Genomic DNA, 13,855 nt, shown 5'->3' on the forward strand with positions numbered 1-13,855 from the left:
GTAACAGTGATAGTAGCAGGGGTAGTAGTAGTAATAGTAGTAGTAGTTGCTGTGTTACTACCTACTACTAGAAGCAGTAGTAGTAGTAGTAGTAGTAGTAGTAGTAGTGGTAGTGGTAGTGGTAATAGTAGTAGTAGTAGTAGTAATAGTAGTAGTAGTAGTAATAGTAGTAGTAGTAGTAGTAGTAGTAGTAGTAGTAGTAGTAGTAGTAGTAGTAGTAGTGTTGATGGTGTTGGTGGTGGTGGTGGTAGTAGTAGTAGTAGTAGTAGTAGTAGTAGTAGTAGTAGTAGTAGTAGTAGTAGTACCTAGTAGTAGTAGTAGTAGTAGTAGTAGTACCTAGTAGTAGTAGTAGTAGTAGTAGTAGTAGTAGTAGTAGTAGCAGTAGTAGTAGTAGTAGTAGTAGTAGTAGTAGTAGTAGTAGTAGTAGTAGTGGTGGTGGTGGTGGTGGTGGTGGTGGTGGTGGTGGTGGTGGTGGTGGTGGTGATGGTGGTGATAGTAGTATTAGTAGTAGTAGTAGTAGTAGTAGTAGTAGTAGTAGTAGTAGTAGTAGTAGTAGTAGTAGCAGTAGCAGTAGTAGCAGTACTAGTGGTAATAGTAGCAATAGTAGTAGTAGTAGTAGTAGTAGTAGGAAACGGGAGCCTCTAACTGGCTAACGTCACTGCCCATCAGAGCGAAGGGCTTCAGCCTCAACAAACAAGAATTTGTCGACGCCATTGCTCTGAGGTACGGCTGGCCGATGGAAGGACTCCCCAATACTTGTGTGTGTGGCTCCCCCAATGACGTCAACCACACCATGACGTGCAAAAAGGGGGGATTCGTATGTATCAGGCACGATGAGGTGAGAGATCTGACCGCCAGCATGCTCAGGGAGGTGTGCCACGATGTCTCCACTGAACCGACCCTCCTGCCGCTAGACGGCGAGCACCTGCGCTACAGAACAGCCAACACCACCAACGAGGCTCGAGTCGACGTCAGTGCACGAGGGTTCTGGACAAGGGGACAGAAAGCATTCATGGACATACGGATCTTTGACCCGATGGCCGCCTGTCACCACGAACTCTCCCTGGAGGCCGCCCACCGCAAGAATGAGCAGGAGAAGATCCGAGCGTATGGGGAGAGAATCCAACACGTTGACCAGGGCAGCTTCACACCTCTGGTCTTCACCACATCTGGCGGGATGGGCTCCAAGGCTCAGTGCTTCTACTCAAGACTAGCCGACCTAATGGCAGAAAAGAAGCACCAGTCAAGGAGCCATGTCGTCGCATGGATGAGGTGCCACCTCTCATTCTCCCTCCTCAGATCTGCCCTCCTGTGTCTCAGGGGGACAAGGCATTCCACTCCCATACCTGCAGACTTAGGAGGCCTCGACTGCGAGGCTACAGTGGTGGAGAGTGGCATAAGAGTAGATAGAGTAGAGGTAGAATGAATTTATAGTTAACAACTAATGTTTATATTATAGAGTATTAGATATGGTTGGATGCCACAGTCATTAGCGGGAGCTGGGGCTAATGACCTCCAAGTAATGGAGCCCCTAACTGACACATCAATAAACATGGGGTGGAGGTATTATTATTATTATTATTATTATTATTATTATTATTATTATTAGTAGTAGTAGTAGTAGTATGACTCATGACATTTCCTTTACCATACCTAGAGCCAGTAGTGACAGGAAATGTGTATTTACCTAGCTGTGTTTTACAGGAAAAGAGGTATGCTCGTGCTGTCCTGTCTCCATATCTATAAACATCCAGCTTAACTTTAAACTCATGAATATTTGTTGCTTGTATCACCGTTTCATCTAAGTTGTTCCATATTTCTATGCTTCTATTTGGGAAACCATATTTCTTGATATCTCTTCTACTTGCTGTTTTCCTCAATTTCAGTCCATGTCCTCTTGAATCTCTTGAGTCCCACACAAATAAGTCTTCTTTGTCAACTTGATCCTTACCTATTAAAGCTCTGTATATAGCAATCAGGTTCCCTCTTTCTCTTCTCTCTTGTAATGATGGAAGCTTCAATCTCCTTAATCTTTCTTCATAGGTTAAATCTCTCAAACTTGGTACCAATTTGGTTGCAGTTCTTTGGATCCTTTCAATTTTCCTTATTTCCTTTTTATTATGGGGTGACCAAACAATTGTGGCATATTCCAGGTTTGGTTGAATCACATATTCCATCAACTTTCTCATCATCTCTTCATCCATGTGTGCAAATGCCCCTTTCACCTTTTTTAATAACTCATAGGTTTCCCAAACTATTTTGTTTACATGTTTTTCAGGTGATAAATTATCACTTATTGTAATTCTCAAATCTTTTTCTTGTTTGGTTTTCTTAATTTCCACTTCTCCCATGGTGTACGAACTTGTCAATCTTCTTTTGCTTTTTTCCTAATTCCATCACCTTGCATTTTTTGGCATTGAATTCCATTTCCCATTTCTTACTCCATTTATATATCTTATTTAGATCTTCCTGTAATATTTCACAATCCATATTGTTTTCCACTCTTTTCAATAATTTTGCATCATCTGCAAACAGACTTATATAACTGTCAACCTCATTCACTATATTGTTGACGTACACCAGAAACATTACAGGGGCTAAGACTGTCCCCTGTGGTACTCCACTTGTAACTCTATACCATTCTGATTTTTCTCCCTTTATTACTGTTCTCATTTCTCTGTCCCTCAAGTCTGTGATCCAATTCAGTGTGTTGCCTTGCAAACCCCTTATATTTTTAATTTTCTATAGCAGTCTCTGGTGTGGTACCTTATCAAATGTTTTTTTTTAGGTCTAAATAAAACAGTCTGCCCATCCCTCTCTCTCTTGAATTATATCAATCACTCTACCATAAAAGCTCACTAAATTTGTGACACAAGACCTTCCACTTCTGAAACCAAACTGTCTGTCAGTCAATGTTTTTTTTTGTTTCTTCTAAATATTCTATCCATCTGTTTTTAACTATTCTTTCCACTATTTTTTGCCACTACACTTGTAAGGAACACTGTTCTGTAATTCAATGGATCTTCTTTATTACCTCTTTTAAAAATGGGCACAATATTGGCTCTCTTCCAGTCTAGAGGGATTTTTCCTTCCTTAAAAGAACATACTATGGTATTGTGTATACTCCCTGCCAGTTGTTCACAACATTCCTTAAGTATCCAGTTGGACACTCCATCCGGTCCTTGAGCCTTACTTACATCCAAATCTTTCATAATCTTCTTAATTTCACTTACATCCACCTGTATCTCTCTCATCACACTGTGTCTGTGCCATGCTCTTTCTCCTTCAAATTTGCTTTCTTTGGTGAATACTGACTGGAAGCACTTGTTCATTAATTCCGCTTGTAACCGTGTATCTTCATATGTAACGTCATCTTCCCATTCACATGTCTGAAGAATAACTTTGGCTCATCTTTGCACTTGTTAACTATATCTTTCTCATAATTCCTTTCTTCTTCTCTCAGGATTCTGATATATTTATTTCTTGCCTCCTTGAATTCTTTCCATTTCTCACTTCCTCCTTTTTTCTCCATCTATTCCATCCTCTTGTGTCCATGCATTCGTCTTTGGGGGTACCTAAGCCACTGCAAAATCTCTTCTTCCTTCTCCCTTCCTTTTTGTTTGAATTATAATTACTTCTGCCATTCCTTCTCCCATTTCAACATCTTCTGCGTGTGTGTGTGTGTGTGTGTGTGTGTGTGTGTGTGGGAGAGAGAGAGAGAGAGAGAGAGAGAGAGAGAGAGAGAGAGAGAGAGAGAGAGAGAGAGAGAGAGAGAGAGAGAGAGAGAGAGAGAGAGAGAGAGAGAGAGAGAGAGAGAGAGAGAGAGAGAGAGAGAGAGAGAGAGAGAGAGAGAAAGGTGACAGGCCACTAAGGCACAATATGCACAAAGCACACACTGACCTGACCCTCTGATGTGCAAGGTCATGCCGCCCTGTCACTCAGCACATTGGGGCTTCTGCCAATAATGGATGCCCCCAAGGCTGTCCCTGAGAGGTCATAACAGGTCACATAAGAGGTGACATATAAGAAGTCATACAATTATGAACAAATTTACAAGTTTATAGTAAAAATTTTCAGATGTTTTTAAGTGTGTGTGTGTGTGTGTGTGTGTGTGTGTGTGTGTGTGTGTGTGTGTGTGTGTGTGTCTGTGTGTGTCTGTGTGTGTCTGTGTGTGTGTGTGTGTGTGTGTGTGTGTTTCCAGATTTCTGCAGTACTTTGCAGGAAACTGTTCTTCTTAATATCTTCCTACACACACCCTTCTTCTTCATCTTCTCATGCCCGCTCGTGCTTCTAAAGTCTCTCACCACCAAATTACTCTGGTCCAATTTTTCACTGTCCAACAAAATCCAATATAATGCCATCAGATCACCTCTCTCTCTTCTCTCTTCCAAGGGTGGGTAGGTTTAGTTTTAGTCTCTCTTCATATGATAAGTCTGATAGGGTCAGAGGCAACTTTGTCGCTGCTCATTGTATTCTTTCTAATTTCTTTATGTCCCTTTTAGTGCTGGGAGACCACATCGCTGCTGCATATTTCAAACTAGGTCTTATCATTGTCAGTTACATCACTAATCATCTCTTCATCCAGGTAGTTGAATGTTGTTCTTATGTTTCTCACCAGATTATATGTTTCCCCTGTCTTTCTTCTCACATGTACCTCTGAGGACAACTTATCAGTGACAGTAATTCCAGGGTCTTTCTCTTCACTCTTCACTTTTATTTCCTCATTACCCAATTTATAACTGAAGACTGGCATCACACAACTATGCCCAAACTTCAACACTCCTCATCTTTTTATGTTAAACTCCATTTTCCAAGTGTCACTCCAATCCCAAATCACATTCAGATCTCACTGTAGAGCTTCACAATCCTCTGTCCTCTCCACTTTTCCCATCAATTTTGCATCATCAGCAAATAGACTCATGTAACTATTCACCCCTTCCATCACATCATTCACACAAGTAGCAAACATGACTGGTGGTAGTACTGAACCCTGCAGAACACCACTAATTACCTCTCTCCATGATGACTTTTTATCTTTGACCACTGTTCTCATTTCCCTTCCTCTCAGAAAGTCACTGATCCAATGTAGGAGTGCTCCTCTCAGCCCACCAGACATTTCTCATTTCCAGAACAGTCTGCTGTGGGGCACCTTATCAAAATAAACACAATCTGCCCATCCCTCTCTTTCTTGTACCATATCTATGACTGGATTAGAAGCATCTTAAATTTGTTATACATGACCTTCCTTTCCTAAATCTGAATTGTCTGTCTGTTAATATTTCTCTCTTTTCCAGATATTCACTCCATCTTTGCTTCACTATTCTTTGGCACAATTTTCCCACTACACTTGTTAATGATGGTGGTCTATAATTAAATGGTTCTTCTTTGCTTCCACTCTTATATATGGGGACTATACCTGCTTTTTTTTCCAATGTTGGGCACCACTCCTTCCCTTAATGAAGTTATGATGAGTTTGTAAATTATGTGTGCAGGTTGATCTCTGCATTCCTTCACCACCAAATCAGACACTCCATCAGGTCCCTGTGCCTTCCTCACATCCAAGTCTTCCATCATTATTCTTACCTCATCCACTGTTACCTCAATCTCACTCACTCTTCTACTCTCACATCTGCTGTCACCAGTCTACCAAATGTTCCCTCTCCAATGAAGACACTGAAAGAAGTCATTCAAAACCTCTGCAATTTGTGCTTCTTCTTCAACATGTTTACCATTTATTTTAAGTTTGTTGAACCCATTCTTATTCTTCATTTTACCATTCTATAGAACATCCTTGGTTCATCCTTACATATGTCTATAATGTCTTTTCATAAATTCTTTATTTCTTCCCTCCTTAGAGTATTCATTTCTCTCCCTTTTATATGCTGACTCCACTCACACTCACTTACATACTGCTCATCTACCCTCCCTCCCTCCTCCTCCCTTTCTTCCATCTCTCCCATAACTCCTCTGCTTTTTCTTCCTTCTCCCTTGCCTCCATATCTCCACTTACCTCTTTCTCTTCTCTCTCCCTAACCCAGCCTCTCTCTCTCTCTCTCTCTCTCTCTCTCTCTCTCTCTCTCTCTCTCTCTCTCTCTCTCTCTCTCTCTCTCTCACACACACACACACACACACACACACACACACACACACACACACACACACTTTTTTTCCATCTGGTTTCTTCTGCAACATGAAAACCACATCCTTCTGATATTAGTACTTAATTCTCCTCAGAGCCGCCGCCACCACCACCACCACCACCACCACCACCACCACCACTGCCACAACCACTATCATTATTTTCACCTTTATCTTTACTCAGGTGGTGTTGTTGTGGTCTCCAGGGGCATTTTCATGAGTGACAATGCAAGGATTTTGCAAGAGAAAAAGAAAATGCCCCATGAGAATTTTGGTGATCATCTGTATGGCCTTTGAAAATGTTTTTTTTTTAATGAGAAAGCAAAGCATTAAGAATACAAACAAGATAGAATTAAGCTAACACAGGAAGCTGGTAAAGTTAGTTTGTTGTATACTAAATGCAAGGTCTTGTTTCTGGAAAGTTGTGCTTCAGGTTCAAACCAGTGACTGTCAAGATTAACATGTGTTCCTCACAAAACTTTTCCTACAGTGCAGTACGAGTATACTATAATAGACACAAACACATACAAAAATAAATATTACTACTACTACTTTTCTCCTGTAAGAGGGCCACTGGCCAGGGGCCAGTGGCCCCTGGTAGTTTTACTACTACTCCAGTAGTAGTAAAACTATATAGACTACAGACAAATGAGTAGTAAATACAACATCAAATCAATCCTTTAGGACCAAACCTAAGCATGATAATACATCACTGCAATTCTGTCTGCTGCTGATCCCGTCATACAGAATCCATTAGCTATTTGTGGTGGGTTCCCACAGCAGAGGCTTCACGCAGCAGCAGCACCACCACACGAGTAGCAGGCACACGCACCACACTCAGCCAGGAATGCACTTTCCAAGGCAACTGTGGATAATGAATAAAGAAAAAATAATAATTAGCCTTGAATTGATTTTCCAGAGCACCTGTGAACAGAGAAGAAATGAAAAGAATAGTAAATACTTCACAATAGTAAATGTGGCTACATTTCAACATATTTTTTACCTGGCTGGTCTCACAAGAGAGAACCCCTTCAGGGCCAGTTCAGGGTCAGCTCACCACCACTATCAAAAAGACACCAAAGTCTGTACATGCTTATCTAACTGCCTGGCAAGTGTGCCATCAGCCCAAGACAAATAATAAATCTGACTAGCAGCACAGCATATATGTCACCAGCAAGAATCAAACAGATGTACACCTGAGAAGTTGGACAAACTGTACCTAAAACCATCAACAGAATTAGATTCAGGCACACTGTTAGCAAGAAAATTCCAGATTTTCATCACTCTGAGAAAAATGTGTGTCTGGCATCACAACAACTATAAGGAATGCTGACAGAAGTGGCTCAGATGAACAGGTCTGCTGCATTAACTGTATGGACGGCCTCTAGTGCTGACAGCAGTGGCCGAGGTGTACAAGTCTGTTGCATTAATTTGTATGGATGGCCTCTAGTGCTGACAGTAGTGGCTGAGGTGTACAAGTCTGTTGCATTAATTTGTATGGATGGCCTCTAGTGCTGACAGCAGTGGCCGAGGTGTACAAGTCTGTTGCATTAATTGTATGGATGGCCTCTAGTGCTGACAGTAGTGGCTGAGGTGTACAAGTCTGTTGCATTAATTTGTATGGATGGCCTCTAGTGCTGACAGTAGTGGCTGAGATGAGCAGGTCTGTTGTATTAATTGTATGGATGGCCTCTAGTGCTGACACAAGGGGGCTGAGGTGAACAGTGATTGGGGAGAGTCCATGAAAGTCTCCAAGAATGGAGATCTCTGCAAAAGGGAAGAGGGTCAGAATGTGCTCCACTTTGGAAGTTAAGCAGTCAAAGAATTTCTTATAGTCAGAGGAGTTAGGTGAGAGATATACAGCACAGATAAATTTAGTTTGAGAGTGACTCTGTATTCGTAGCCAGATGGTGGAAAACTCGGAAGATTCAAGAGCGTGGGCACAAAAGCATGTTAAGTCATTGCACACATAAAGGCAACATCCAGCTTTAGATCGAAAATGAGGATAGAGAAAGTAGGAGGGAACAGAAAAGGGGCTACTGTCAGTTGTCTCAGACACCTGATTTTCAGGGAGGAAAAGAAGATGAGGTTTAGAAGAGGAGAGGTGGTGTTCTACAGATTGAAAATTAGATCTTAGACTGCGAATGTTGCAGAAGTTAATGAAGAGAACGTTGAGGGGGGTGTCAAGACACTTAAGGTCGTTAACAGAAAGGCAGTCCGACCTAGGCACATTTATGGTCCCCTCCCCAGATGGGGACTCGGAGGCTGGTGTAGGAGTCGCCATGATGATTTTGAAATTTTTGAGTGAAGGGTGTGTGTGTTTTTAGGTGCTTGTAGTTTTGTGTGGAGGAAGAGAGTTGTCTTTAGAGGGCAGGCTGTGACTGCCTCCTTGTGTTGTGAGACACAAAGGGAAACGTTCAGTGAGGTCACAGCTGGGTTTAATGATAAGTTCACAGCACACCCTGAATAGTGCTTTAGACCTCACTGGGAGTAATTATCGTTTTGGCAGGTGTCTACTGCCTCCTTCTATAACTAATGTCAAGGTTTGTCACACTGTTTTCTTATGTAATACCAGTAACCAATTGCAGTCACATGAAAATCAATAAAATACATGGTTGGGTAAACATGTAATGCAATAATACTATATACCTGGGAATCTGAAGCAGTAGCTGAGGATCACTCCATTCACATCACAAACAAGTTGGATTTTCAGAGGGAGTGATAGCTTTTCCAGTTAAAGTAGAGGGCCTCGTCCACTCTTCGGGCCTTGATGGCAATGTGGGTGCCTGTGCACACAAAAGAATGTATTGGATGATCATGATACACAGTAGCTACATATATCTATCATTAATATATATATATATATATATATATATATATATATATATATATATATATATATATATATATATATATATATATATATATATATATGTATATGTATATATATATATATATATATATATATATATATATATATATATATATATATATATATATATATATATATATATATATATATATATATATATATATATATATATATATATATATATATATATATATATATATATATATATATATATATATATATATATATATATATATATATATATATATATATATATATATATAAACTCCCCTCGTGATTTCTGGCATCTAGCCAAAAATATCTCCAATAACTTTGCTTCTTCTTCTTTCCCTCCTCTACTTCAACCAGATGGCACCACTGCTATCACATCTATTTCTAAAGCTGAACTCTTTGCTCAAACCTTTGCTAAAAACTCTACCTTGGACGATTCTGGGCTTGTTCCTCCCTCTCCTCCACCCTCTGACTACTTCATGCCACGTATTAAAATTCACCACGTTTGGTAAGGTTAGCATCATCCCTCATCCCTCCTTATTAATTATACATTCACATATTTTGACACTAGGAACTAATCTTGACATATTCCTAACACTGGATTACAACTTTATAAACCGTGGCATGCAGTAGATTGACTTTTATGCCTTTTACCCTTGAAAGTCAGCCACACTTAAATATTATTCACCATACTGAACATCAGTTTATTCACCTACAAAAGTTATTAATGGGATATTGTGCAATTTGTAAAAAAAAAAAAAAAAAATAGTAGTAACTGTTTAGAGTCCCCTCTTGTCCTTATTACACGTCTATCCTCTTCCATTCTTTCGCATATACCTCTTGATAAACCTGAAAATATAGTATAAGGTTGGGGGAGATGTGTCCCCATCCTTTAGGGGTGTTCCAGAAGTTATACTAACTTATATTAGTGTCCTTAAGGGTGGGTCTAGCCCCCGTGGTTACGTTAGATTAGGTAATGTTTCATATAAAAGTGTACGGTGACTAACCTAACCACTGTTAACCTCTGGGTGGCCTTCGCCCATCCCCTGAACCCCCTGAAGAACAGGGTCACTTCTTCCTCGCCTTAAAGTTACGTTTTGTGTACCTAAAGGTATATGCGAAGAATGTAAGAGAATAGACCAGTAATGAGGTCAGGGAAAGGGCTCCCTGACAATTTCCACAACAGCCAGCCCCAGTGCTGAATGAAGCATGCAACACCAGTATCATCTTACCTGCAGTGTCTCCAATGACGTTTTGGAAGGACCCACTGGCAAACAATCTCAGGGCCAGCAAAACCTGGGTGTGAGTTGGTAATGCCTGGCTTTGCCTTGTTCTTCTCTCCAGCTGAGACTGCATCTCCTCAAACAAGAGGATAAGGTCTGCCTAGGGAAGTGGTATTTGAGCATCAGCTCATTATCACTCAATGCCAAGGAATCAAGGCGATTCCAAAAGCGCCTTTCTCGACTCAAGGCACGAACGTGGAAGTATGCAAAGAAAATATCCAATATATGCAGGAGAAGCGACGAAAACAATACTTAATCACAATACAAACTTATTGCTGCGAGGCGGAATGGGGAGCGCGCACGTGTGGGGCAAATCAGCCTCTTCCTTTTCAGTGTTCCATGCAAGATTTCACTTTATGCATCACAAAACCATACTTTCTTGGTGATAAAGCTTGTAAATAATAATAAAAAAAAAAGTTATTTTGTGCACATAAATATTTAAATAAGAGTTTTCGGGCGAGTTAACTTACACCACCTCAGGAGGTGGTGTAACTACCTTGCTACCATGGCAACACCAACCTCTTATGCGTTCGTGGATACCATTTGGCTGCCGGAGGTTGATAATAACCGTTTCGTGGATCTGGCCCCTGATGACTGGGAAGATCACTGCTGGGAGCAAACTTGGAAAGATGACCTTGGGCGAGTCCGGGCATTGAGAAGGGCTGGGTGGGGGAGTGGTGGTGGCGATGAGGCTTGACCTCGAGTACTCGGATGGGAGAGGTGGGGGTGGCTCGGAGAAGGAACCAAGGGATACCCACAATTCAGGAAGAAGCATGAACGGCAACCAGCAAAGAGGAGCGGCGTGATGAGTAGAAATAGGCGGCGACAGGTGTGATGGCAGACAGGTGTGACCACGGGGATGAGTCAGGAGCGGAGAAGAGGCAGAAGCGGCAGGGAAGATAGCACGTGGAGAGTGTGGTAACCCACGATTTGAGCGTGGTAGGAAATGACAACGCCTCGCAACTTGCCTGCGATGGGATATGATACTCTTGTCTCAGCATGTACTGGATTTTGAGAAAGTCGAGAGTTCGTGTCTTCGATCGCACAACACCGTTGCTACCACTGTTTCCGTAAATTTTGGCCACTTGTTGTCACCAGTGTTCCAGATGATGTTGACCACACTGTTTTGATGATGTACTTCTTACCGCTCCGTTGAAATGATCAATGTCTCTGTTGATGATGATTGGTGTGGTGGTGGCTGCTCTGGAGGACCGCGTAGTAGCTTGATATTGTTGGTAGCGTGGAGGTCGTGGGTAGTGGTTTGATATTGTTGATTTGTGCGAGCAAAGGACATTCTATAAAAGTTCTAGATTTAATAATGGATAGAATGTACACACATGATATCGAGACACAATTGATTACAGACGTGACGATACCGATGTGCTCCTCTCTGAACTGATATGAACTGGACTGAATGTGAACTGATCAAGTCTGACTCTCTCTGAAGACTCTCGGAAGACTGACTCTAAGAAGACTGACGATCTAGCTACGCGTACATGAAGAATGTACATGGGATGAAGAAATGGCCAATGAGATGCTTGGAAATGGGATGAAGGAACCAATGACGGCGGTCGTTATTTTGACTAATGACCAGGGAGGACGACAGGAACAGGCGATGCAGGTGCTTTCTCTAAGGACTGGCAGAAATGTAGGGAAGGAAGATGTGGTATTATTCCCTTGAGAGGGAGAGAGGAAGAAGAAAGGTTAAAAATAAATCATTCTGGCTGGCCATGTGGGCAAACGTGGAATGAAATATATAAATGACGAATATATATCAAAATAATTGTTTTGATAGTGTGTGTGTGTGTGTGTGTGTGTGTGTGTGTGAGCACGGAAATCATCTAGGGTTCTTTCTTTTCTTCACTTTATTTTTTGTAACGTTTAACTTTCACATAAGGCATATTCAGGCTAAGACAAAATTTGTCTTAGCCTATAATATAATATAATATAATATAATTATTTAATATAATATAATTATTTAATAATTATATTTAGTACAATCCAAAAAAAATGAAAAACAATAAATAAATAAATAAATAAATAAATAAAGGATAAAAAAATAATAAGGGACAATAAAAAAAGGAGAAAAAACAAAGAACCGACATATATATAATGGTAGGTCACATTGTTTACAAAAAAAAAAAAAAAACATAATAAAAAGCAGTAAAGACAATGTATGGAGCAACCTTTCCTTCTTGCTGGAAGTTTGCCTACATTCAACCTGTTCCTAAAAAGGGTGACCGTTCTAATCCCTCAAACTACCGTCCTATTGCTTTAATTTCCTGCCTATCTAAAGTTTTTTTAAACTATCCTCTACAGGAAGATTCTTAAACATCTATCACTTCACAACCTTCTATCTGATCGCCAGTATGGGTTCCATCAAGGCCGCTCTACTGGTGACCTTCTGGCTTTCCTTACTGAGTCTTGGTCATCCTCTTTTAGAGATTTTGGTGAAACTTTTGCTGTTGCCTTGGACATATCAAAAGCTTTTGATAGAGTCTGGCACAAAGCTTTGATTTCCAAACTACCCTCCTACGGTTTCTATCCTTTTCTCTGTAACTTCATCTCAAGTTTCCTTTCTGACCGTTCTATTGCTGCTGTGGTAGACGGTCACTGTTCTCCTAAATCTATTAACAGTGGTGTTCCTCAGGGTTCTGTCCTGTCACCCACTCTCTTCTTATTATTCATTAATGATCTTGTAAACCAAACTTCTTGTCCTATCCAGTCCTACGCTGATGATACCACCCTGCACTTTTCCACGTCTTTTCATAGACGTCCAACCCTTCAGGAGGTAAACATTTCACGCAGGGAAGCCACAGAACGCTTGACTTCTGATCTTTCTAATATTTCTGATTGGGGCAGAGCAAACTTGGTATTGTTCAATGCCTCAAAAACTCAATTCCTCCATCTATCAACTCGACACAACCTTCCAGACAACTATCCCCTCTTCTTCAATGACACTCAACTGTCCCCGTCTTCTACACTGAACATCCTCGGTCTGTCCTTTACTTATAATCTGAACTGGAAACTTCACATCTCATCTCTAGCTAAAAGAGCTTCTATGAAGTTAGGTGTTCTGAAACGTCTCCGCCAGTTTTTCTCACCCCCCCCCCCCCCGTTGCTAACTCTGTACAAGGGCCTTATCCGTCCATGTATGGAGTATGCTTCACATGTCTGGGGGGCTTCCACTCATACCGCTCTTCTAGACAGGGTAGAATCAACAGCTTTTCGTCTCATCAACTCATTTCCTCTAACTGACTATCTTCAGCCTCTCTCTCACCACCGCAATGTTGCATCTTTAGGTATCTTCTATCGCTATTTTCATGCTAACTGTTCTTCTGATCTTGCTAACTGCATGCCTCCCCTCCTCCCGCGGCCTCGCTGCACAAGACTTTCTTCTTTCTCTCACCCCTATTCTGTCCACCTCTCCAATGCAAGAGTTAACCAGTATTTTCAATCATTCATCCCTTTCTCTGGTAAACTCTGGAACTCCCTGCCTGCTTCTGTATTTCCACCTTCCTATGACTTAGATTCCTTCAAGAGGGAGGTTTCAAGACATCCTTCATTTTTT

The sequence above is a fragment of the Scylla paramamosain genome, chromosome 2 (genome assembly GCF_035594125.1).
Source record: "Scylla paramamosain isolate STU-SP2022 chromosome 2, ASM3559412v1, whole genome shotgun sequence".
Lineage (NCBI taxonomy): Eukaryota > Metazoa > Arthropoda > Malacostraca > Decapoda > Portunidae > Scylla > Scylla paramamosain.